At 36.0% G+C, this 26,711-nt stretch overlaps 1 pseudogene; it reads right to left on the bottom strand.

Annotated features, from left to right (window-relative positions):
- Positions 1–8,711: 8,711 nt before the first annotated feature.
- Positions 8,712–13,887, bottom strand: LOC149137088 (uncharacterized; annotated as a pseudogene).
- Between the last annotated feature and the right edge of the window lie 12,824 nt (positions 13,888–26,711).

Genomic DNA, 26,711 nt, shown 5'->3' with positions numbered 1-26,711 from the left:
AGATATACATCCAGAGGTGTAATGGCTATCAAAGAGTAATTGTCATCATTGCTTAGTGGCACTTTGGGATAGTACTGTACCATTTATGAATAGTTAGCATCCTGGCAAATAGTTCTTGTTAGGTGTGATACATTTTAACCCCCGGATATATTTCAAAAGTTCAATTTTCTAAACGAACAGTTACAAAGAGAAAAGTGTAATCTGATATCTTGCAAAGAGGCTATTACTGCTAACATAGGGAAACAGTTCTTGAGAGAGAATATTGCAAGTTGGTGCAGTTTCCAACATTGCCCCATTGACACTGAACTGCAAGATAATATCTGTGTGTGTGTTAAGCATTTGAAACATTTGTAGAATAATATAAAAGTTGGGTTCAGAGACTATCTAGAATAGGATCCATTTGGAGTAAATGCAACTGAAGTTGCCACTAAATTACAGAAAAGCCTAACAGTTATAGGATGATTTAAAGAGCTCAAGGTAGATTCAAACATAGCAATGATAATTTATGAAAAAGTAGTGAAATTGCAAGAAAATTTCTACTTTTTTTAGAAGAAAGTAAAATTGTATGTTATTGTGTTTCTCAGTTCTTGTTGAATCTGGGTTTTAGTTTAGTAAGTTACTTGCTATCATAAACTGAGTAACCATCCTAAAAAAGGGGATGAACTTCATTTTATTGCAAGCATGGCAGCCAAGTTGAAAAACTAGTTACTTTGAATCAGCCACAAGGCTCACATTGAATAAAATACTAATCGTAAGAATAATTTTTGTTAACATGTATTTTGCTTCTTCATATTTTTCTTTTCTTTTTTTTTTTTGTAAATAAACTACACATTACTGAACTTAATTTGTAGCAGTCTTTATAACCTAGCATATTTAAAGAATTTTATTTGCTAATACACTGTTTCATCTGCGTAGAATTGGTCTTTTTTGTAAGCTACTACAAACACTTTGTTTTTTATGTAATACATCTTCAATTAAAAATCATTGCAAATGGTAAAATGATTGAGCAATTCATTACCAAGTTTGCCAAACATGCAGAAATAGTTTGTTTTTTTCATTAACTTTAGGTTACAGCATGTTTCTGTAAATAATTGTTCATTGAAAAATGGTGTTAAAAAGGAAATCTGATATATAAAGAAATATTCATTAGAAACAAAAATTGAAAAATATCATTTATATACAATTATGTCTATCAACAGCTGTTTTTGTCGTGGAGATAGTTCGCCAACTTAAAGGTACATCATTCTGTGTGTGTGTGTGTGTGTGTGTGTGTGTGTGTGTGTGTGTGTGTGTGTGTGTGTGTGTGCGTGCACGCACGCACGTATGTGCTTCTCTGAGTATGCACATGTCTAAATGTTTAAATATTGCCACAGGAGGACATTTGACACCCCATCTCACCCTCACCCCTTTAATTTTTTTTTTTCCTTCCCTCATTATTCTGAGATGAATTTAGATTTGTATTCAAAATTTGGTGAAGATTCATTGAGAAACTGCGGAATTGTTTCAGAATAAGCGAAAGCAGACACTTCTAGATAATGCCAAGATGTTGATTTGGCTGTGTTGGATTTCTAACCTTTAAAAGCAACATTATACTTAGATATGTTTGCATAAATTGTTATTCTCTAAAAGGAAATTGAATTATAAGTGAACTACAACAAGGATTTTCTTTATGACACTATTCATAGATTGACAACGTATTCTGTTTGTTTTCTGCTGTTCATAAATTTATTAATTTATTTATTTTGGGAAATTTTCTATAATTTGAAGGATAAATATATAATCTGCTGTGAACAGATATGCATTAAGGCCTATTGAAGCAATATCTATTCAACTAGTCAATTCTTTCTCTCTAACATTCTCTCTTTTATATGTGTGTGCTTGTTTTTGTTTTTGAATATGCATAGGTATGTATACACATGAATATTACATCTAATCTACACACATATACATGTGTATACACACACACACATACATATATAGATATACACGCATGCGTGTGTGTGTGTGTGTGCATGCATGCGTTTTCAATATACACTAGTGTATGAAGAAAATTTGAAGCACCAATAGATGAAACTAAAGGTGAAAAATAGGGAAAAAAGTGAAGAAAAGAGTTAGAAAATGCTAAAGAAATGATGATATATAAAAAGTTTAAATAAGTACACAGAGGAGAGAGATTAGGGGAAGGTTGACTGACAACTGGTGACAGTAGGAAGAAAACACAATGAACTTGTGTAGAGAAAATACAAAAGAGATGCAAGTATGCAGGAAAAAATGTGTAATTTAGGTGTTAAAAGATAAGTAAAGAGGCGTTATTGGAGAGAGAGAGAGAGAGAGAGGTAACAGGAGAAAGAGCCAAAAAAACTGAGTGAGAGTAGAGAGAGCAGAGAAAAACACGACAGAAAAACATATGCAACACCCATCTGTATTCAAAATGTAAAGATGAATTTCAATGATTATTCACAAAGATGAGCATTCAAATTAGAAGTATATTTAAATATATAAACATAAATATATATAGATTTATACAAGTGCTTATATTCTTCAGTGTGTGTGTGCGTGCATGCGTTTGTGCGTGCGTGTGTGTGCATATCAATGTATGTATGCATTTCCTAATGGGTTGCACTATCTGATAAGATAGAAGTCTGCAACACAATAACACAGTCTTGGGTTGTTGTTATTAAGCATTTCTTAGGTATATTTCCAGCAAAGATGAAGGCTAAACGTGACTCCAAAAATCACAGATTCTTAAATAAAAACATGATTTAAACTGCAATATCAAATAAATCTACAATACACTCTATAATTTGCATTACAAAATATACGTAAAAACTAAATGAATTAAATAATAAAATACATGCATATAATATTTGTATAGAACACATTATAATATCTGAAACATGTATAATGTAGAAAATATCTATAGTTATTTATTTGAAAATCTTTAGTGCTTCTGAGCCAGTTAGAAAAGACATTTATTTTCTAAAGAGCAGCCCAGATAACACAGATGGAAAAAAGGGGGTGGTAAGAACCATAGCTGGGATACAAGTACTTGAAAACCAGAGAGAGGAATTTGGTTAAATTAAGTATTACCTGTGGGGAATAAAAGCACCAATTTTAATTTAAATCTAAGATACATCAGAGGCACAATCATTAGCAAGAAAATAAATTATCACACAGAGCATCACAAAAAGAACTCCAGTCACCTTGTTGATAGTTATGATAGGATAGAGGATCACTGCTAGGAAAAGTATTATAAAATATATCCAGTGAAGAAAGAATGTGGACAGAGTTACTCAGTGAAGCATGGAAAGAGATAGAGCAAATGCTATAATTAGACATGATCAATGATAGGATTATGATAGTCATGATCAGGACAACAAGTAGAAAAGCTGACTATCTGAGAGAGTGACTGAGACAGAGAGGAGACAAAGACAGGAGTTCCAAAAGAATCTGTGGTTTTAGAATTGAGCCAATTTATGTGATAAGCATTGAAATTGCCAAAGATTAGAATACTTGAAGGACAAAAAAATTATGTTGAATACTGCATCAACAAGAGCAGTTTTGAGAGGACGGAGAGCACAGTAAGGGAGCAGTAAACTGAAAAAGCAAGTGGAAAAATATGAAGAAATGGTCAGAAGACTCAAATATTGACTCACAAGCAATCAGAAGATTACTGCAAATGTAGACACCAAGATCATTCACATGATGGATGGAGTCTTTATGATGAAGAGGAGGCAATCAGTGATCAAGGAATCTAAATTAGAAATACCAGGATTCAAAAATATGAAGAAATGGTCAGAAGACTCAAACATTGACTCACAAGCAATCAGAAGATTACTGCAAATGTAGACACCAAGATTATTCACCTGATGGATGGAGTCTTTATGATGAAGAGGAGGCAATCAGTGATCAAGGAATCTAAATTAGAAATACCAGGATTCAATTTAGTCTCACACAGAGCAAAAGATAAAGGTTAGGAAAGTTTTGTCATCGGAATGATTAAACAGAGGATGTTAGAAAAAAGACTTCAAATATTAGTGAAAGACAGTCAGAGATTTGGGTGATGGATTTGGTGTTTGTTTTCTATGGATATGTGGAGACATTTTACAAATAGCAAAATCAAGATGGAAAGAATTCTAGGTAATCCTTCAAATCAATGAAAGAAATAACTAAATCCAGTTGGAAGATATCATATTTGAGACCTAATGTTGTAAGAAAAGGCTCTTTGTCTCTTTTGTTGGAGCACTGAACAAGATCAGAGTGGACTGAGCCTGTGCTGAGAGCATAGCTACAGATGATGCGCCATCAATGATTGGGGAAAAAAGCAGGTGTTGTGATGCAGTTCAGAGAGAAAGTACAGACTGCAAATGGAGGACATGATTTTTGGATATTTCACTGCATTTTGCACCAGGAGGCATTGTGTTGCAAGTCATTCAAAATGGATCACATCATGGAAGTGGTTGGCCAAACTGTTAATTTCATCCAAAATAGAGGTTTGAATCACCATCAGTTTGACAATCTTCTCAGTGATATAGGCATTACCTATGGCTTGCCATATCGCACTGAGGTAAAGTGGTTAAGCTGAGGTGCCATGCTGAAGTGTTTCTTTAATCTATAAGAAAAAAATCGAACAGCTCATGGAGAAAAAGGGCAAAGCAGTGTTAGAATTTCAATGGCTGTAAGACTTAGCATTTATTGTGGATTTTATAGAGCACTTGAATAATCTGAACAAAATGCTGCAAGGCCATAAAAAAGTTGTCTCACAGTATTTTGAAAGCATACACACATTTAAGTTGGAGCTAACTTTGTGGGAGACAACTGTCAGGTGGTGACCCTGCTCATTTTCCTTGTCTAAAAGATGAGGCTGTGACCACAGATGATGTCAATTTGAATTGGTACAAAGACAATATCACGGGATTGTTGTGAGAGTTTGAGCAACAGTTTCAGATTTTTTATGAACTTGAAACAGATTTCACAATTTTTTGCTCACCATTTACAGTCACACCTCTGATCTGCCCATCAACATACAACTTGAAATAATTGACTTGCAGTGTGATTCAGATTTGAAGAATGAATTTATCTTGGTGGGCATGGACACATTTTATCAGTATCTCTTGTCAAAGTACCCCAAATTGACAGCCTTTGCTGCAAAAGTTTTGTGCATGTTTGGGAACTTACCTTTGTGAGCAAGTTTTCTCTGTAATAAGCATCAATAAAACAAAGCTGTGCTCAAGGCTCACACACAAGCACCTAAATGACATCCTGAAACTGGCTGCTACTCAGGATTTGCTGCCTGATACTGATGCACTTGTGAAGGAGAAAAGATGCGAAGTTTCAGTAACATTGAAAATAAATGAGAAAAAAATAATAAAAATGTTTTTTAATGTTTTTCAAAGTGTTTTTTTTTTTTTGTAGTTTATAAATTGTATACAGTTACAAGGCAGTGTTATAACACAGTCTTCTTTAACAGTTCCCACTTTCACTTGTTAAATGTTTTGCAAAATAAAATTGTTCTTTAAACATGAACATTTTCAGGATGTAATTTTTTATACTAAAACAAAGAGGAAATTTTGAAATTGCTATTTGTAGGTTCTTATGCCATTTTTAACTGGTCTGGCCTGCTTGAGATCAAAGTGGATTGATATGTGGTCTGTAAACTAAAATGAGTTTAACATCCCTGCTCTAGAGACAGATAATTTTATTAAATTAAGAATTTTCATTGTAAAGTGGGTGAGTTGTCTCACCTGTATTTGACTTTCAGGAATTCTAATACCTGGTCCTTTGAGGGAGTTAACCCCAGCACACTAAACTGCAACCTACTGGCAAACAAACTAAATGCATAGGTTGTGTATGTGTGGTCAATAATGATATATATATATATATTGGGTAAAAGGGGTAAAGGCCCCCTTCAGTCATAAATGACCATGAGATTGCACCTAGAAAATTCCCCTCTGACGCACAAGTCCAGATATGGTTATTTATGGCAGACCAGCAGTCATGCATGCATACCAGCCTCCTCTCTCCATGCCACCGATGTCATCCAAGGGAAATGCAAAGGCTGATACAGCTTGGTACCAGTGACATCGCAACTCCAGTTTCTGAGAGAACAGGAGCAACATGAAATAAAATATTTTATTCAAGAACACAACATACAACCTGGTCCAGGAATCAAACTCACTACTTCATGATTGTGAGCCCGATGATCTAATTACCAAGCCATACTACACACATATACATATTCTCATGTATTGAGTTCTTATTCCTTTGTTCTACCAAAAAAGTGTATATGGAGAGAGAGAAATAAGGAGAGAGGGAGACTGAGTGTGCACATGTGTGCATATTTAATAACGTTTTTTATTCTTAAATCCATCTCCCTGCAGAATAATATGAAGATAACTGTCCTCATAACACTTCCAGCTCATCTTTTATTTATAGCAAAAAGCAGAGAAAGGTTACACACCACTTATAATCTTTGGTAGTAGCAGATTCAAAATATAAGAGTGACCATCTGAAAATTGGTGTTTCCTTTCTTCTTACTAATAACGGCCGTCTGTGAGAAAACTTGCAAGAAGTACTCATCTCACCTGGAGAAAGATTGACCTAATTTTCAGATTTGCTGGTTTCTTTTGCTCTTCTTTCACCCTTTCTACATTTGTTTCTCTGCCTCTGTCCACTCTCAACTAATCTCTACAAATAATAATCCAGTGTTGATTAAAAGATAATAATTTACCTTTATAGGCGCAGGAGTGGCTGTGTGGTAAGTAGCTTGCTAACCAACCACATGGTTCCGGGTTCAGTCCCACTGTGTGGCACTTTGGGCAAGTGTCTTCTACTATAGCCTCGGGCCGACCAAAGCCTTGTGAGTGGATTTGGTAGACGGAAACTGAAAGAAGACCGTCGTATATATATATGTGTGTGTGTGTGTTTGTGTGTCTGTGTTTGTCCCCCTAACATTGCTTGACAACCAATGGTGGTGTGTTTACGTCCCTGTAACTTAGCGGTTCGGCAAAGAGACCGATAGAATAATTACTAGGCTTACAAAGAATAAATCCTGGGGTCGATTTGCTCGACTAAAGGCGGTGCTCCAGCATGGCCACAGTCAAATGACTGAAACGAGTAAAAGAAAAAGTAAAAGAAAGTAAAGAAATAGATCTAGACATCAGTATATAGTTTTGTTTTGTTTATTTTCTGCGTTGTTTTTGTTTTTTAATAGGTGATAGTTCTAACCACCTCAAACTTAATTTTCCTCTACTACCTGGTTTGTGGGTGCATTTAGTGTAACTGACACTTTCAGACCAAGCCTCTCCTGTTCACACATACACACACAAGCATGCACCTTGTTCTGCAGATATTCTGGCTAGCCATAAGCTACATCAATTTCTGACCAGTCTAGGGAAGCTTTCAAAGGTCATGGATACATACTAGCACAGTTAAAAGGAGGGCGAGTTATGGTCAGCATTTTCTGATTTTTATGTTTATATCATAATTTTTGGAGAAGCAGACAACTCAAGAACCTCCTCAGGCATCAAAGATTAACTAAGCTACTATAGAAATCCTGCTCCTCTTTTTACTTCATTATTAAAACAAAAATGAATGGTTTATGAAAAAAGGGTACCTTTTGGTTATCTCACCCCCATTAAAAAACTGGGTTATCTCCCCCCATTTAATGAAAAATATCGGTATTTTTGGTTATCTCCCCCAACTAAAAAAGTTGTTTAACCCTCAATAATACAAAACAAATGAAAAAATTAGGAAATATGAAAACTGGAAAAATTAATAAACAGGAAAACGGAAAAGATTAAATATCTTATAGAATCTAATAACATTTTTATAACAAATCATACCATGCCTGTTGAGGGAGCCAAATGTCAACAATGTTTTGAAGTATTCAATCAAAAGATCTAATCCCTTTTAATCCAATCTCTTGTCGCCTCATAAACTCAATTTTTTAGTGCGGATATAGCCCAATTTTTTAATAGGGATAACCAAAAAGTACCGAAAAAAGAACTAGTTCAAATGTTAGTTTAGCGGTAGTTATATCACGAAGGAAAATGTATAATGGGGGGGGGGGGCGAGAGGTTACGCGTGCTTCCGTATTTTTTTAAACACTTCGACATCTACAGAAGATTAATACTATGGTAATGCACTATTACCGTGGAGACGCAATGGTCCAGTGGTTAAGGCAGCGGGCTCGCGGTCATAGGATCGCGGTTTCGATTCCCAGACCTGGCGTTGTAAGTGTTTATTGAGCGAAAATGCCTAAAGTTCCACTAGGCTCCGGCGGGGGATGATGGCGAACCCTGCTGTCCTCTTCCACCACAACTTTCACTCTTTTTTCCTGTTTCTGTTGTGCCTGTGTCACGCTGAATATCCCCGAGAACTACGTTAAGGATACGCGTGTCTGTGGAGTGCTCAGTCACTTGCACGTTAATTTCAACTAGAACCCTCGACGTTGTAAGCGACGGAGTGCCAACAACAACAATGCACTATTGAGTAATTGGTGTAAATTGGTAAAAAAAAATACAAATATATTATGTATATGAATGTGGGCAATATTTTGTTTTGAGATTCAGAAAGCAAAACTACTGTATTGGCAGAGATTGTCGTTTACCCAAGGAAAGGGAAAATGAAATAACTTCTTTTAAATGAATTAAAAATAATAAAATCCTGAAGTAACAAAATGATAATTGTAATATCTGATTTTTCGTAAAATGCTTTTGATTTATTTTATCATAATTTAATAATAAACTAAAATACACAAATTAGACAGGATAATGTTGTCGAAGGCATTGAACCATTTCCACCAATCTGTGTTCAAGATGGTTGATATACAACAGACAACTGTAAAATAGTTAATCAATGCTTCTCTACCAACACAGATCTGCTCCAGAACAAAGTATTGGTTTCAAATTTGTGCACAAGGTCAGCACTTTCGGAGGAGTAAGTCAATTACATCGACCCCAAAAGATGAAAGACAAAGTCGATCTCAGCAGAATTGGAACTCAGAACATGATGATGGATGAAATACTGCTAAGCCATTTGCCCATCTAACGATTTTGCCAGCTCGCCGCCTTTACATAACAAAATATTGCTTGCAGTCAACTACTGTCGGCATACGTACTCAAGTGTTCCCCCACCTTAATGCTGTTTCCTTATAACTCTTGGGAGTATATTTTTAATGAAATAATCTACAAATACCTTTCAAATAGTGTAAATTCCAATTATATCGGAATTTAATATGAAAACAGAAAAACATTGGCGGGCATGCAAACAGTGAAGGGTAATAATGGCACAAGTGAAAAAAAATAGATAAAAATGACACAATAAGCTTATTGAAATATATAGTATTGACAAAAAATAAAGTAGAATTAAGTTAGTCTAATTTTAAAATTGGTTTTAAATAAAATCTATTTTCTTAATAGAAACATAGGTTTGATCGAAGTACTTTAGCAGGGGAGCTGCCTTATCAGGACATCTACCCTTGAGTAACTGCATTCCCACTGGAACATCTTCAATTAGTATAAATGCCAATGAGTCGATCTGTCCACAGAATTGACAGAAGTCCTCACTCTCTTTGTAGTGGTTGGTGAGGCCAAGATCCTGTATCTTTCTACAAGTACTCTTAGTCAGGTGGTAGAAACAACCTTGTGTGCGCGTTTCCAGTTCAAAAACGTTGTTCATAACTTGGATGATTGCCTGCTCGAAGTCAACAACTATGGCCGTTGGGTCTGGGTAGAGCTCAATCTCGTGGCAACGATCCATGACTGCTTGCAGCAGGGTTTCATATATATTTTGTGTTTCAGTCTGCAGACAAGCAAAAACAGTAGAAACTGCAGTATTATCAATTGGGACGCATGTTACATAAAGCTGTAGAAATCATAGTGGAGCCATTGCATAATTGCCATCCATCAGCCATGTATCAGCAGAAGCAAGTAACCGCAGTGATTCATCAGAACCAAAAGCAATGATGCGGTTGCCAGTATCTTGTCCATTATCGAAGAACAAAAATGGTTTGGGCTCGGGAGCTGCAGTAGCTGTCCATTCTCCAAGTAAGTTTCAGATCTTCCAGTCTTTCTGGTACTTGTGGATATGGTTTTGATGCTTGGTTATGCAAAGTTCTCTTTATGATGTCCTCACTTGGAAGTAACGCCTTTCCTTCATCTGATAAGTTATCCAAGTTATTGCTGTAAATCTGGCTATGTTTATCTTCTGTTTCTGCTGCTTTTCTCTTCATGTTGTCGATGCATTTTGTGGCCGAAATAGCTGCAGAATCAGGAGCGTGTTTGTGGTCATTAGCTGATACAGCATCAGTCATACCATGGTACCGTTACAAAATCATGTTTTCTTAACACATCTCCATCTGATAGTAGTTGATCTTACAGTCTGTTTTGTATACATGTATCCTTGGGAGTAAATCTACTTTTTCTCTTTATTACTCGCTATGGCTTCCATGATGGAGTTGTGGTAGAGCCACTGAGATAAATGGTAACCAGAGTTACTAGTTTTGTATTTATTTTGTTAAGCTTGATGTACGTTCCAAAGTTCATCAAGCTGTCCCAAAGTACCTCCCAAAGGTCTGGAGGAAATCTTGCTTATTGTGCCATTTTTACCTATCTTTTCACTTGTGCCGTTTTTACCTGTGCCATTTTTACCTAAATTCGTGTGCACACATACATACTAACACACATCACATGTATATCTACAAAATAAGATTTGAAATTTTGAAAAAAACTATGTGAAATGAATTAGTATATATATGTGTGCGCCCACCATACCATTTTTTCCACATTAAAATCCGATCCACAATCTATACCATCTGAAAGGTTTTTGTAGAAACTTTCATTAAAAAATATCAATTTCTCTGAAAGTTGTAAGGAATCAGTCGAATCGTGTGAATGAATTATCATAAATTCGAACCCCTCTCCGAATTTTTTTTTTTTTTTTTTTCTTTCACAACGAATTCTGATATAATCGAAACCTACACCACCTGAAAAGAATTTGTAGAAAATTTCAATAAAATGTATCCATTTTTCTGAAAGTTGTGTGGAATCAAATACAAGGGAGGGCACATTTGTGTAGTTATGCCCTGCTGCCTACCAATATAGCTGCAAGGTGATGCAAAGGGATACGAGACCCAGAGAAGAAAATCTTGTCAAGTACTTTGATCATGCCTGCATACACAACATCTCTAATCTTTTCCGTCGGAGTATGTGTGGCAATTCATCAAAACACATTGGTTCATTACAGCATTCTGCTGAATTATGAATTAATTCCAACGATGCAAAAAGTTAATTGTACTTTCAACGTTCATCGTATTAACACAAATATCACGTACGATGTAATTCCTTTCAGTAAGTGAACTTTCATTTTCAAAGAAAAACATTCTCCTAGTTTCATTTCATTGCTGAATTTAGTCGACCGAATATGACCGAACATTATTTTACTTTCATTTTATTACGCCGCTCTTTCTGCATCATAAAACGAAACATCGCCATGAATGTGTTAACAGAGTATCATGATACAATGAAGGGTAACAGGACAACAGATGGATCGCCAGTTCAAAATCTGTCGTCGACACTCTAAATCGTTTATTCGCTTCCAGAGGCCCCATGAAAATGCATGCATTTTACCTTGTTATCAGAGGATATTTTCCGTCTCATAAGTGAAAAAGGTTTTGCCGACGTAAACAAAAAAACAAAAAAAAATTAAAGTGTTTTCATGGGCGACAAAGACCATAATTTCACGGAGAATTGTCACGTGTTAATCGTTCTAACGCTTTTCCATTAACATTCGATATACCAGGATAACTTAATCTCTAGTTTAAAACCTGGTCACAAAAATGTAAAAAAAATAGCGTAATAGGTATAAAAAAAACAATGTGTCGTAAACGAATATGAAGAAAAAAATGCGCGGGGGTGAGGAACGGAGAGATTAACCTTACTTTCTTTCACCCAGTGGGACTTTCGCTTTCGCTTCGTCTATCAGACGACATTGATTTAACAGAAAAAAAAAGAAAAAGAAGAAGCACCTACATTACTACCAGATCTGAAAAATCTAAGACGTATAAATATTCTACTTACTTCACTTGATCTTTCATTAAAATCACAATATATTCCTCCTGTTAAAAAAGAAAATTCAATGAAAATCCTTCTTACGCATATAAAAATAATAAACACTGGAACGAAATTCACGTTTTGTGATCGTATTTCTGACATCATTACTTCTGTTTCAGTTAATTATAAAAATAATGAGGAATTTGTCGGAGGGATTTAGAAAAATAACATTTTCACAATTAAAATGGTTTTTTGGAACGTGACTAAAAGGGTCTTAGACAATAGAATGAAGGCGGGATGTATGACTACAGAAGTATATCCATCCCTGACTTTTTCCTGATAACTTTTTGAAAAATTGATATTTTTTAATGCAATTACTACATCAGAATTTGCTGTGATTTTTTTTTTTTTTTTTTTTTGAGGAGTGGAAGATGAGTTTCGGATAATTCATACGCCTCAATTTCTGTTTTTCCCCACTATAATCATAATCTACACCATCTGAAAGATGTTAGTAGAAAATTTCATTAAACAAACATTCGTGTTTTTTTTTGTTTTTTTGTTTTTCAGAAAGTTGTGAGAAAACAAAGTCGTTAGGACAGTTTAATTTAAATAAGAACACTTTTAATGACGGCTATGAGTCGGTTTCGGTTGTCTTAAGAGTAAATCATTTCACTTCTTCCACAACAGGCATTCAATGACTATTTTTTCCAATACTTCTTGCATCACTACCATCATAATCATTTATGATTGGAACTGAGATAACTTTCGATAAGAATTTGTTTTCAAAGTTTATCAGTCGATTTTCTAAAAATTTTTAAAAAGAGGCAAAATTTCAGGTGAGGCACCCCAAATTTCATGGGAATTTTATTGTATTCCCGCATTTCAAGTAACGAAAATTACGATTCTGAAAAAAAAGTTTCTTTTTCAAAATTCCGATTTTTACTTTTTTTTTTTTTTTTTTACATTTGTTACCGCTTTCCCCATTTAAATCACTTTTTTTCCGAAAATTTTCATTTTCAGATTCATATTTTAGATACCATGCGCTATTAGAAATAGCAACCAAATTTCTCTCAAGTCACATTCTACAATAGGCATGGGTAATCTCTTTCGAGAAGCGGGTCACATGAGACATGACTTATCAACAGGTGGGCCGCGAATTTGTTTTCCCACGAGAGTCCCGGACCCCAGTTATGAACTTATTTGCATACAACTAATCAAAACTCAACTATCAAACTAATTCATGAGCGCATAACAAGTGATGGGCGATAAGATAGCAACCGGAAGGCGTCGAGCTGGCAGAATTGTAAGCACGCTGGGTGAAATGTTTAGCGGCATTTCGTCTGTCTTTACGTTCTGAGTTCAAATTCCGCCCACACGAAATTGATGGCTTTGTCCCTAAATTTGAAGACCATTCTATGTTTAGCCCCCCCCCCCCCCCCCCGTGGGCAATAAAGAAATTGGTATTTCGTCTGCCGCTACGTTCTACGTTCAAATTCCGCCGAGGTCGACTTTGCCTTTCCTCCTTGCGGAGTCGATAAATTAAGTACCAGTTACGCACTGGTGTCGATGTAATCGATTTAATCCCTTTGTTTGTCCCCTCTAATGTTTAGCCCCTTGTGGGCAATAAAGAAATAAGAAACGTTTGCACACCGGGCGAAATGCTTAGCAGTATTTCGTCTGCCGTTACATTCTGAGTTCAAATTCCGCCGAGGTCGACTTTGCCTTTCATCCTTTCGTGGTCGATAAATTAAGTACCAGTTACGCACTGGTGTCGATGTAATCGATTTAATCCCTTTGTTTGTCCCCTCTAATGTTTAGCCCCTTGTGGGCAATAAAGAAATAAGAAACGTTTGCACACCGGGCAAAATGCTTAGCAGTATTTCGTCTGCCGTTACATTCTGAGTTCAAATTCCGCCGAGGTCGACTTTGCCTTTCATCCTTTCGTGGTCGATAAATTAAGTACCAGTTACGCACTGGAGTCGATGTAATCGACTTAATCCCTTTGTCTGTCCTTGTTTGTCCCCCTCTATGTTTAGCCCCTTATGGGAAATAAAGAAATAAGATAGCAACCTCTCACATTCCTTGGTTCTACCTTAATTTCAATTATTTCCAACGTTTCCTCTTCTATTCCTTTTCCAGTTGCGGCCGCCCACTGGCGTTTTCTCCATTTTTACCCCAATGAGAAGAGAAAAAGTAAAACAACAATTCCAACAGTAATAATTAACAAACAAATATTTAACGTTCTGACTTACGATAAAAACACTCCGTTATTAACAACTCAAACGACCTCTGCTCAGCTACATAATCTCTACACTACATAGTTAGAATAGGTTTACTGTTGTTGTTGTTGGCACTCCGTCGCTTACGACGTCGAGGGTTCCAGTTGATCCGATCAACGGAACAGCTTGCTCGTGAAATTAACGTGCAAGTGGCTGAGCACTCCACAGACACGTGTACCCTTAACGTAGTTCTCTGGGATATTCAGTGTGACAAGGCTGACCCTTTGAATTACAGGCACAACAGAAACAGGAAGTAAGAGTGAGAGAAAGTTGTGGTGAAAGAGTACAGCAGGGTTCACCTCCACCCCCTGCCGGAGATTCGTGGAGCCTTTAGGTGTTTTCGCTCAATAAACACTCACAATGCCCGGTCTGGGAATCGAAACCGCGATCCTATGACCGCGAGTCCGCTGCCCTAACCACTGGGCCATTGCGCCTCCACAGGTTTACTGTAAACTTCTGGTAAAGCTTGCGCAATTATTTCTTTCACACAGGTCCTTCCCGGAGGGAAGTCCCTACCACCGGAGTACACTTCGTGTGCATGTATGAAAGAAGCAGTTTTGTATTTAATTTCTACTTGGCAAACATTGTTTATTGGGGAACGTGTTTTCAACTTTGTATTCTAATTTTTCATTACTTTTTTTTTCTTACATACTGTCATTAACTGTGTTATTTTCCTACTTATTTAATATATTTTTGAGCCTGTTTCAATTGCTGACAACGTTTTGTATTGAAATGTTCTTATTACACCTTATGTTAGTCTTTGTACCTACACTAGAAAGAATTATTACAACTTGTTTCATTGTCTTTTTTAATATTCTTCATTTATTCATCATTGTTTTTTAAATATTAAGTACATGTTCTGTTAACTACTTCACAATATTACATTTTATAGCTGTCTGCTTTATTTTTTACATTCTCAAACTGTTTGCATATTTCGCTTGCGTTCAAATAAGAATTAATATTTCATCGCTTTAACATATTTCTTTTCGACACAAGAAATATTAAGATTACATTGCTTTTATATATCTATATGTTGGTTTGCTTATTTTATGGCATGCTATATATAAAAAAAAACAACAGTATTTATAAAAAAAACCACGGTGGAGGTAAAGAATACGCATACCACCCGTCTTCGGGCGTAACAAAAACCCTAACCACCCTGTGTGCGTATTCTTTACCTTCGCCAAAAAAATACAATACATATATATATATATATGTATACATACATACATACATATATATATCATCAGTAGTTCATATATCTGAAAAAGCACACTCTAAAGCATAAGAACAGTAATATATTTTTTTAGGAAGTTATAAGTTATAGCTGATCATAGAGTGGCTATTGGTTCCGCACTTATAAAGTGCTTAGCAATATAAGCAACTCATCAGGCTCAAATGGCTGAAGGGCATAACCGCTTTGTAACTGCAAGAAATATAGAACGGTCAGTTGGTTTTGTAAACAGAAAATAATTGTCCGTGCTGCAGGCGTGATGGGGCTATCCCCCTACATCAGTTCCGGCCATGGTGATATTCAAAGGAACTGCTGTGAGCCTATTCTACAAATGAGGAATTCCAAATCTGTAGTAGGAAATGTTTTAGATGAGGGCATTGACTGAATACTTCTTTCTCAGGAACCTTTTAAAACTCCAGTGGAAAGAAAAATCAAACACCAGCTGACAGACAAGACTTAACTGACAGTATTCAAAATGAAACTTATTCTTATATGATATTTTGGAGAACATTTTGATAAAGATTGTAGTGTTCATGTAAAGTATAGTTTCAAAAGCATAGACTTCCTCATCGCCATATGTTGTTCATTTTAAAAAAAGAATACATTAGATCCAGATAATTATGGGAAGTTTATGCAGAACTTTCAAATCCACAAACGGAACCAATTCTATTTCAACATGCCACCAAAAGCACGTTACATGGTCCATGTGGGAGAGATAAACCCAATACAAAATGTATGGTTGATGGGAGATGTAAAAAGCATTTCCCTAAAGACTTTTAGGAAAATACATTACACAGCTATCCACTTAGCTCATGTTGAAATAATGGTTCTACATTTACAGTGAAGTGTCAAATTAGATAATCATTCAGTAGTACCATTTTCTTCCTTTTTTAGTCAAATATGGAGATCATTGTAATGTAGAGATATGTGCAGCTGTAAAATTGATTAAATATATTCATAAAGGTTGTGATTAGTGACCAAAAGGGCTGCACGCTGGCAGAATTGTTAGTACACCAGACAAAATGCTTTTCAGCATTTCACCCATCCTTATGTTCTCAGTTCAAATTCCATCGAGGTCAACTTTGCCTTTCATCCTTCTGGAGTTGATAAAAATGTCAATTGAATACTGGGATTGATGTAATTGACTTATCCCCAAAATTGCTAGCCTTATGCCAAAATTTGTCTCAAGATTGGTGGGGCAAATCAATGCACAATAAACAGAAACAAAGATGAAATTATATTAATGGCCACTATTTATCCTCACCAGAGGCAGTTTAGAGAATTTGGGGGTTTTAAATTACATTCTTCATATCTTCCAATCCAACACTGTATAGTTCATTTACCCCAACAGCAATATGTTTACTTTAATGATGATGATGATATTCAACATGTTATCCTCACTCATGACAAGTCTACCCTCACTGAATGAATGTGAGCTAACCAGGAATCACCAGCTAAGTCATTTGCACTTGAATTTCACACATGGAATAATACTTAGAAAATGTGACATCTCAGAAAAAAATAATACGCATGCAAATGGGTGTATCTACTTTGTTTCATCAAAGGAACAGGAGCAATTCTGAGAGTATTATTGCTTCATTGACCAAGTTCGGATGGTGCTTTTTACATACCACCGGTATTGTACTGGCAATGACCCACACATGAATAGTGCTTATTGCGTGCCACCAGCATGGGAGCCAGTCAGGCAGCACTGGCATCGGCCACAACTACAATTTCCATTTTTGATTTCAATTTGATTAAGATTCTGTTTTTGATTTTACTTGACTCAATAGGTCTCCTCAAGCATAGCATGTCACCCGACAATTCGAGTACTTTTTAAATGGGCTGGTTATGTGACACTGGTATAGGCTTCGGCTGTGATCTCACTTTACTTGCTGGGTCTTCTCAATTACAGCACATCTCCAGAGGTCTCAGTCTATTGTCATTGCCTCTGTGAAGCCCAACGTTTGAAGGTTGGGCTTCACCACCTCATCCCATGTCTTCCGGGGTCTCCCTCTTCTACGGATTCCTTCCACTGTTAGGGAGTGACACTTCTTCACACATATGCAGCATGTGACCATACCAGCACAGTCATCTCTCTTGCACACCACATCTGATGCTTCTTATGTCCAACATTTCTCTCAGGGTGCTTATACTCTGTCGTGTATGCACACTGACATTACACATCCAATGGACCATACTAGCTTTATTTCTTTCAAACCTACATATGTCTTCAACAGTCATGGCCCATGTTTCACTGCTGTGTAGCATGGCTGTTTGTACACATGCATCATACAATCTACCTTTCACTCTGAGTGAGAGACCTTTTGTTACCAGCAGAGGTAGGAGCTTTCTGAACTTTGCCCAGGCTATACTTATTCTAGTGGCAACGCTTTCAAAGCATCCACCCCAACTACAACTAGGTAGTGGAAGCTATCAACTACTTCTAGTTTCTCCCCTTGGCATGTGATAATATCTGTTTTCTGAGCATCTGTGGTGTTTATTGACCCTGTGCATCTGCTGCACACAAAAGTTATCATCCCGGTTAACCTTCCTTTGATATTGTTGCACTTCTTATGCGTCCATAGCTTACACTGGGTACATCTTATGGAGTTTCTACCTACACCTTTTCTACAGATCGAGCAGGGCCATCTACCTGAAGAGGTTTGTGATTTGTTCGCCTTCTTACTTACCAGGACTTTGGTTTTTGCAACATTGACTCTAAGACCCTTCGATTCTAAACCTTGCTTCCACACCGGAAATTTCTTCTTTAGTTCTGGTAGTGATTCAACAATGAGAGCAAGGTCATCAGCATAGAGGAGCTCTCGGGGGCAGCCTGTCTTGAATTTCTCTGTTATTGCCTGGAGGACTATGATAAGAGGGCACTGAGGACTGATCTTTGGTGAACACCTACTTCTACCCAGAATTCTTCACTATACGCGTTGCCAACCCATACTTTACTGACAGCATTCTTGTACAGCTCTTATTAACCACTCATCTATCCCTAGTTTCCACATCGCCCACCAGATAAGGGACCGGGGGACCCTGTCAAAGGCTTTCTCCAAGTCAACAAAAGCCAAGTATAGGGGTTTATCTTTAGCTAGGTATTTCTCCTGCAGTTGCCTTACCAGAAATATAGCATCAGTGGTGCTTCTACCTGGCTCAAAACTGAACTGCATCTCATCTAAGCAGACTCTCTCCTTAATTAGTTGGGCTATGACCCCCTCTACATGACCTTCATCACCTGATCCAGCAGTTTGATACCCCTGTAGTTATTTCTATCTAAAGCATCACCTTTACCTTTGTAGCAGTTGACTATGGTGCTGCTACGCCAGTCATTGGGTATGACTCCTTTGTGAACTACCTGATTTACAATACAGGTGACTAGACCATAACCCACACCACCAGATATTATAAGCATCTCAGCAGTGATTCCTGATGGGCCTGGGGCTTTTCTTGACTTAATATCCTTAATTGCTTTGTTTACCAGGGTGCTATCAATTTGGGTAGCTGGTCCCTCAACATTTGGCAGGCTCTCCTCCTCCCATTCATTCTCCACATTCGGCAGCCTTTCATAATGGCATCTCCAAGCCTCTTTCTTTGCAGAATCATTAAATGCAAGTGCGCCATCATCCATGTGGACACATTTCTCTCCTGTAACATCACAATTTCCTCTCACACACTGTCTTGCAATCCGAAATACTTCAGTTCTTTGGTCCTCACGTTGCTAAACATTGGCAAACTTCTTTTCTGCTTCTCCCTTGGCTATATACACCTGTCTTCCAGCCTCCCTTCTTGCTGTCTGGTACAGTTCCCCAGGCTGTTATAATTTGGGATGAATTTCTGCCATGTCTCACCGTTTCCTCCCAGAGGCATTGGATAGAACATTAGGGGAACTTATGAAAATGGTTGACCCCAGGTTTGAACATGTTTTATATGGAGGAAAAATAATTACTTCCAGCAAATATTATCTGTTGTTAAACTTGGAAGCAGACTACAGATAGTGTACAGCAATTTTAATAATTTATCTTTATGGAAACATGTAAAAACAAATTCAACTTACAGAAAATATGCAATTAAAATCACACACACAGAATTCAGAAGATCTAAACAACCAAATTCAGTTCAACAACTTTATACTTCATGTAAGAAATGGTTCTGTAGAAGAAGCAAACGGTGAAACTATTATACCCCAGGAATGTAACATTGTTTAATAACCTGATTTCCTTGATTTCCAATAAAAATGTCATGCAGGAATGCATTACAGAACCAGAAAGATTTTCAAAAATTATTTTAGCACCAAAGAATATTGATGTTAATCTTATTAATGAGGAAATACTAAAACTGTTTCCAGGAGACGAAAAGGTTCAATGTTTGCATCAGAATGAGCCTTCAGAATTCTCTACAGTGTACTTAAAAATGTACATATTAAAATTAAAGACTAACACAGTAATTAGTCTCTTACAATTGATTGAGCAAGTAGCATGTATAATGGTAGATGTTTGATTATTCAAAACATTCAAGAAAAAGTAATTGAGGCAAAAATAACGAAGTCCACATCACAGAAAAATTATTTATATTAAAGGTTACCCTTTCTTCAGTAGATGAAGAGTTACTATTTGCATTAGTTAAATAACATAGCAACGGCATGGACAATTTAATGACAAGGACAAACATGTGAAAAAATTACTTTGTTTACTAAAGCCCATATTCACACATGATATGTTGCCTTCTCTAGAGTATCCACAAGGTTTCCAGGATTGAACATATATATATATATATATAGTTCGAATTTACAGAAAACAAAAGATGAAGGCAGGTGTATTAGTTTAACACTTGGGAAGAATGGAATATATATATATATTTATATATATATATATATATATATATATATATATATATATATACACACACACACACCAAATGGCAAACATTCCACAAAGAATGTTGCTTACAGGGAAGTTTTCATTTAGAAAGACTTCTGATAACGAAACAGACAATACACATTTCAGCCATACACATCAGCAAACAATATTTATTTACACATGAATACAACATATGGAAACAACAAAACAATCATTTAAAAAGTGTGGAGTGATTCTTAAGTCTGAAAGCAGTTTAACATATTGTAAGCTGTTATAACACCAGTTAAATTATAAAATATTAAACATGTTGGGTATATAACCTCTCTTTATCTTCCATTCTCTCTTTGTTTTCATTCCCATTTGGGGCAGCCATGTCTCTCCATCTTCCTTCACCTTTTAAACTTTCTTTCCTAACTGAGTTACCATTTATGTTTTCCACAGCAAGACACATCCCTATTCCTCTTTTTTACTTTAATCTCTCCTCACTCAAAGGGTCTTGCTCTTGAAAGTTACTTGACCCCACTGGTGCTGGTACTACATAAAAATGGTTGGTGTTACAAGGGGCATCTAGCTGAAGAAATTTATGCCACTGTGCTGGTGCCACATTAAAAGCATGCAGCACATTCTGTAAAGTGGCTAGCATTAGGAACAGCATCCAGCTATAAGAAACTTTGTCAAAGCAGATACTGGAGCTTGGCATAGTTTTCTATTTTGCCAGCCCCTGCCAAACTGTCCAACCTATGCCAGTATGGAAAACAGGCATTAAATGATGATGATTATGACTTCAATTGAGAATGAGCAAATTTCATTACCACCCCTATCAAAAAGCCAAAAGATTCAGTAGAAACATAATAATCAGTAACAATACAGCAAGAGATTCAAAAATAAATATTCATCCAGGTGTATATATTTCTTTTACTTTAAGTCCATTTACTTTTTTCATAATGTCAGTTTTAACAGTTTCTTTCAAAATTAGTATTATTTTATTTACATTCATTAATACTTTCAGATAGTGAATAAATATGTATCCATTAATACAGAACAAATAATACAGATTCATCAGAACCATTATGAAGATACCAGACTTTCAGAGCATAATTTGTAGGATTTTCCAATGAAACAGACATACCTGACAGACTCAATAAAATGTCAGGAATAACATGGGTATTATACAATAATCTAAGAAAACCCATGCATAACATGTAATAGTTGCAGTAACAATATTACATGAAAAATATATTCGGTAATAATTCCAATATACTTTAATAATGCACATAGTATTCTATTCAGATTTCCTTTAAACCACACTAAAGAGTGAAACAAATGTCTTCAGGTACTCTACACACACCACTCTTCATTGAACATTGTTCCCACCTGCATGCCATGAGTATATTTGTGCATATTCATTATAGGAACATATGATACAATGATATAAAATCAATATAAACTTCGTTATCCTAGAGATAGCATGTTCACACTCGCTTTGAAGATAGTAGGCTCGAAACGTAAAAGACTTTCTCACTTCCCGAGCGTTAAACTAATACATTTGTTTGTTGTTTACACACCCGTCTTCATCTTTTGTTATTTTGTAAATTCTCACTATATATATACATACACGAGCTTCTTTCAGTAGGCATCTGTATAGAGCGCCATACAATGGAGACAAGCACAATTTGAACATGCAAAAACACTTTTTCCTTCATTTTTATGTTAAAATTAATTTTTTCCATGGAAAATTATATATCATTTGAAAGTTTTGGATATGAACTTTGCATATAATTTTAATTAAAATCCAATTGTTACATATCATGTCAAGGTCCCTCAAACACCCTGGTATTTCCATGCATTTACAAAGTTTGTCCTGTTTTCATTTTTGACTGCTGAACAGTAGCCTTCATTCTAGTTCAATGCACTGGAGTGCTATAACTCCTGTTGTGTTGATAATCATAGTCATGAAAAAGTTTTATTGAAATGGTGTCATGTCCCAAAATCTCGGGGTTTATTTAGTTCTATGTCTACTACAAATGTGCCAAAACTCAAGTTCCAGGCAACTACTATACTATGATCACTATTTATTTGAGTAATTTCAAGATGATGATCATCTCAGTTTCAAAGATATGACATCACAAATATGGCTAATCCATTTAGGCTAATAAGGCAAGATTTGACCATTTCACTGACCATTCAAATTTTTTACTCCTTAATATTTTTGAATATTTCCCGATCAATCCCTTTTGGTATATAGAAGCTGCAGTTTCACATAATTTATAAGCAACTGTGAATAACTGATGTTCAAAATTTCTCTTGATGTTTCTTGGCTAAATATTCTCTCTACAGTAGCATATACATATGGTAAAATTAGAAGTATTAAAGTCTAGACAAATGTTCAAATGGATTTTACCCATTCAAATACCCCCTACTTGTTAATACTTCAATCCAGAATGAAATTGACTGACATCTGTGTCGAAAACTGGAAATTAAAAATCAAGGAAGTAAAATAGCGTATTGAAATATCGATGGACTTTCGGGTACTCCACCGAAATATCTATATAGATAATAGATAATGAGAATGTTGTATATCCTATCTTACAATGACTAAAATTGATTGTGATAGTTATATTTTATAGCTTTTATTATTTACCCCAATAGTTTACGTATTAAAATTCGTTTTTTTTTTCTTTTGTTCTTTTCATTAATTATTCTAAACCGTTAGTCATATGGACCAAAAGTGTAGGTAGCACTCTGCAGGAGCAAGCTTTGCATGCGGAGTACAGTGTTTAAGCTTGTATGTAATAAATTAAAAGTAATTGAAAAAAACGTTTATAAAAAATGAATGACTGCTAAATTTAAAAGTATTCGTTCAACGAATATTTCAAATTTATGACGATATTCAAGTGTTTCAAATCTTCTCATTTTGACTAAAATTCCTGTAGAAATGTGGAAGTTTGTACCGTAGTGTGTCTCAAAATAACAAATACTGAGTATTCAGGTGAATTTGCATGCAGCCTAAATTTAGGGGAAAAAATTCTGAATTGAATTAACAAAAAAAAAATGCTAACTTTAGCACTAAATTGTGATAAAAAGCACTGAACTTGCACGGGGCACGTAACTCCATGAATTTTTTCTTTGAAAATAGTTGTTTGTTTGTTTGTTTGGCACTCCGTCGCTTACGACGTCGAGGGTTCCAGTTGATCCGATCAACGGAACAGCCTGCTCGTGAAATTAATGTGCAAGTGGCTGAGCACTCCACAGACACGTGTACCCTTAACGTAGTTCTCGGGGATATTCAGTGTGACAAGGCTGACCCTTTGAATTACAGGCACAACAGAAACAGGAAGTAAGAGTGAGAGAAAGTTGTGGTGGAAGAGTACAGCAGGGTTCGCCACCATCCCCTGCCAGAGCCTCGTGGAGCTTTAGGTGTTTTCGCTCAATAAACACTCACAACACCTGGTCTGGGAATCGAAACCGCGAGTCCGCTGCCCTAACCACTGGGCCATTGCACCTCCACTTTGAAAATATTAAACAGGTACTAAATTTAAATGCAAAAAACACTAAATTGGCAAGCCTGATTCTACAGCCTTCAAATGGCTATGATAGTACTGGAGCACCTTCGATTAGGGTTAACTGGGGTTAGGCAACAACAACGGATGTAAATAATTTGCCAATGTAACAAAGAACATGTAACCTCATCATCCTTCGACGTAACAACACATTCGCAATTTTGCCTATCCGGACCATGAAAACATTTATATCATGTGATAAAAGAAAAATGTTTTAATTCTTGAAAAAATAAATGTATAAACTGTTGAAACCATCTTTGGATAATAGACTTTATTATCACTAGTATGGTAGAAGTTTTTAAAGATATCACTAAAGACACTATGAATGCCCGTGATAACTATTGGACAAGCAGTACACGTTCTCATTACGTTTGCTATCGCTTTCAAACATGGATACGCTTGCAAACCTGATGTAAGTCTCCTGGGTGATAGCAAAACTACAGGAAAATATCAGCAGCTTGCATCACAAGATAGGACATTTAAACACCATCATAAGGTGTCTAAAGTAGACTAAATCTCGTGAAATGACGTTAAACTGTATTAAGAAATATTTAACAGAAGACATGGAAAGCTATGTTGGTATTCAGAAGAAGGGTCTCACTAAGTATGCAGATGCTCTACTTAGGTCCATTCCCTTGGGGTATGTAGTTATCACTAGCGTAGGTAGTTATCATTAGCGTAGCTAGAGTGTGCACCACCCGGAGTGACCCGTTTGCTGCCCCCAGACCCCACAAAAAACATTGCCTACAGCAGACCCACAAGTACTCCCCCGCCAACTACGCTAGTGGTGGTTATGTAAGATTGAATGAATATTATATAACTTTATGGTGCTACATAGATGTTCGGTGCCTCTTGAAACATATGTAGTACATAAATCCCTATTCCTCTCCCTTCACCCACATGCTTATATAATTAGCAACTTTTGTTGCTATGTACTGGAGTTGTATAGTGGCGGACATCAGAATTTCTATCTAATTCGATATGGAACGAAGTGTATTGAATACATTGATTGATAAACTTTATTGAACGATTATCATCTTTTTCGTGTTATCTATACAAGCGATGTCTATGTTTGAGGCTAACCAACTGTTAGTATCATACTATTTTGGATCTTACTGTATTTATTCATGAAAGCAACTTTTTTTTTTAATTTATGGTTGCTATGATAGATCTAGGTCACCTTTATATACAGCTGCAATGAATGTATAATTGTAAATAAACTAATTATATGTTGTATATAAATATATGTATAGGTGGAGTTGTTGCATGTAGATATCTGTTTGTGTGTATGTGGTGTGCAGATGTCATCATCGTTTAACGTCCGCTTTCCATGCTGGTATGGGTTAGATAGTTTGACTGAGGACTGGCAAGCCAGGAGGCTGCACTAAGCAATCTGATGTGGCAAGATTTCTGCAGTTCGTGCCCTTTCTAACGCCAACCACTTCAAGAGTGTAGGGGTGCTTTTTACGTGCCACCGGCATGGGTTGTGTGCATATATCATATGTAGACATTTGTGTGTATATGTAGGCATATGTTGTATGCAGACATCTATGTGAGTATGTTGTCTGTATACAACTTTATGTACATATTACAGCAAAGTCATATGCATGTGTATGTACACGACATGATCAGAAGAGAAGTGTATTGCACACACACATACACACACATGAGTATGTCTGTTGCTTTTTCACTTCCTTGAAGTTTTTTCTGTACAAAACAGCTGGTTTCTATTAAAAAAAAAGTTTCTTGACAGGTATTTAAATAACAACACACAAAAGTACATCTTTAATTTCAGAAATGACTTGCATATGTTTACTGTCCAACTTCAAGCTGAATTTATGCAATATGTATTGAACGGTCTCTTTCTTTGTGTAAAAATCCCAACATTTTCAAGGATATCACTTAAATACTTATTAACATAACTAAGTGCACCAATGTTTTATCACCATCATTTGATGTCCAATCTCCATGACAACATGTGCTGAACATGCTGGCATGAATGAATTCGAATGTAAATTTATAATCTGGGGAAACAAAATGTACAAACGTTTCATTTGTTCTCAGCATTGTATATATTTCCTATGCAAACATTTTGCTCATTAATAAACTACTAGTTACATTGGTGTTCTTTACTGTTGTAGACCCCTAGCATATGACCAATTTGTGAAAGAAATTTTATTGAATTTAATATCAAAATAAATAGAATGACAAATAGATTGTCTCCTTGAAACATTTTTTCTAAAAGATTTATAGCATTAGAAACATTTGTGCTTGTAGTTACAAAACTGAAAATTGTTGACCAAGTGGCTGTGTGGTAAGAAGCTTGCTTCCCAATCACATGGTTCCAGGTTCAGTCCCATTACATGACACCTTGTACTATGGCCTTGGGTCAGTCAAACCTTCTGAGTGGATTTGGTAGACAGAAACTGAAAGAAGCCCATCGTATATATATATATATATATATATATATATATATATTAATTAATCTCAGGGTAGCAAAAAAATTTTAGAAATTCTATTTGTTACCAGTAGTCTAGCGAGAAGAGTTACTTAGTCAATAGACTATATATTATTCATTTAAATACAGTGTACATTTAAACACATCAGAAATGCCCATAATAGGACATCTAACCCACTAGAAGGAGCAGTTAAAACTCCACACCACAATTAGGGATAATTTTGAAAGGGAATGAAAAATAAAAATATTTACCATCTATTTT

This window comes from Octopus bimaculoides, chromosome 2 (assembly GCF_046866305.1).
Source record: "Octopus bimaculoides isolate indiv1 chromosome 2, ASM4686630v1, whole genome shotgun sequence".
NCBI classification, from domain to species: domain Eukaryota; kingdom Metazoa; phylum Mollusca; class Cephalopoda; order Octopoda; family Octopodidae; genus Octopus; species Octopus bimaculoides.
This window is presented reverse-complemented; position numbering and strand designations above follow the sequence as displayed.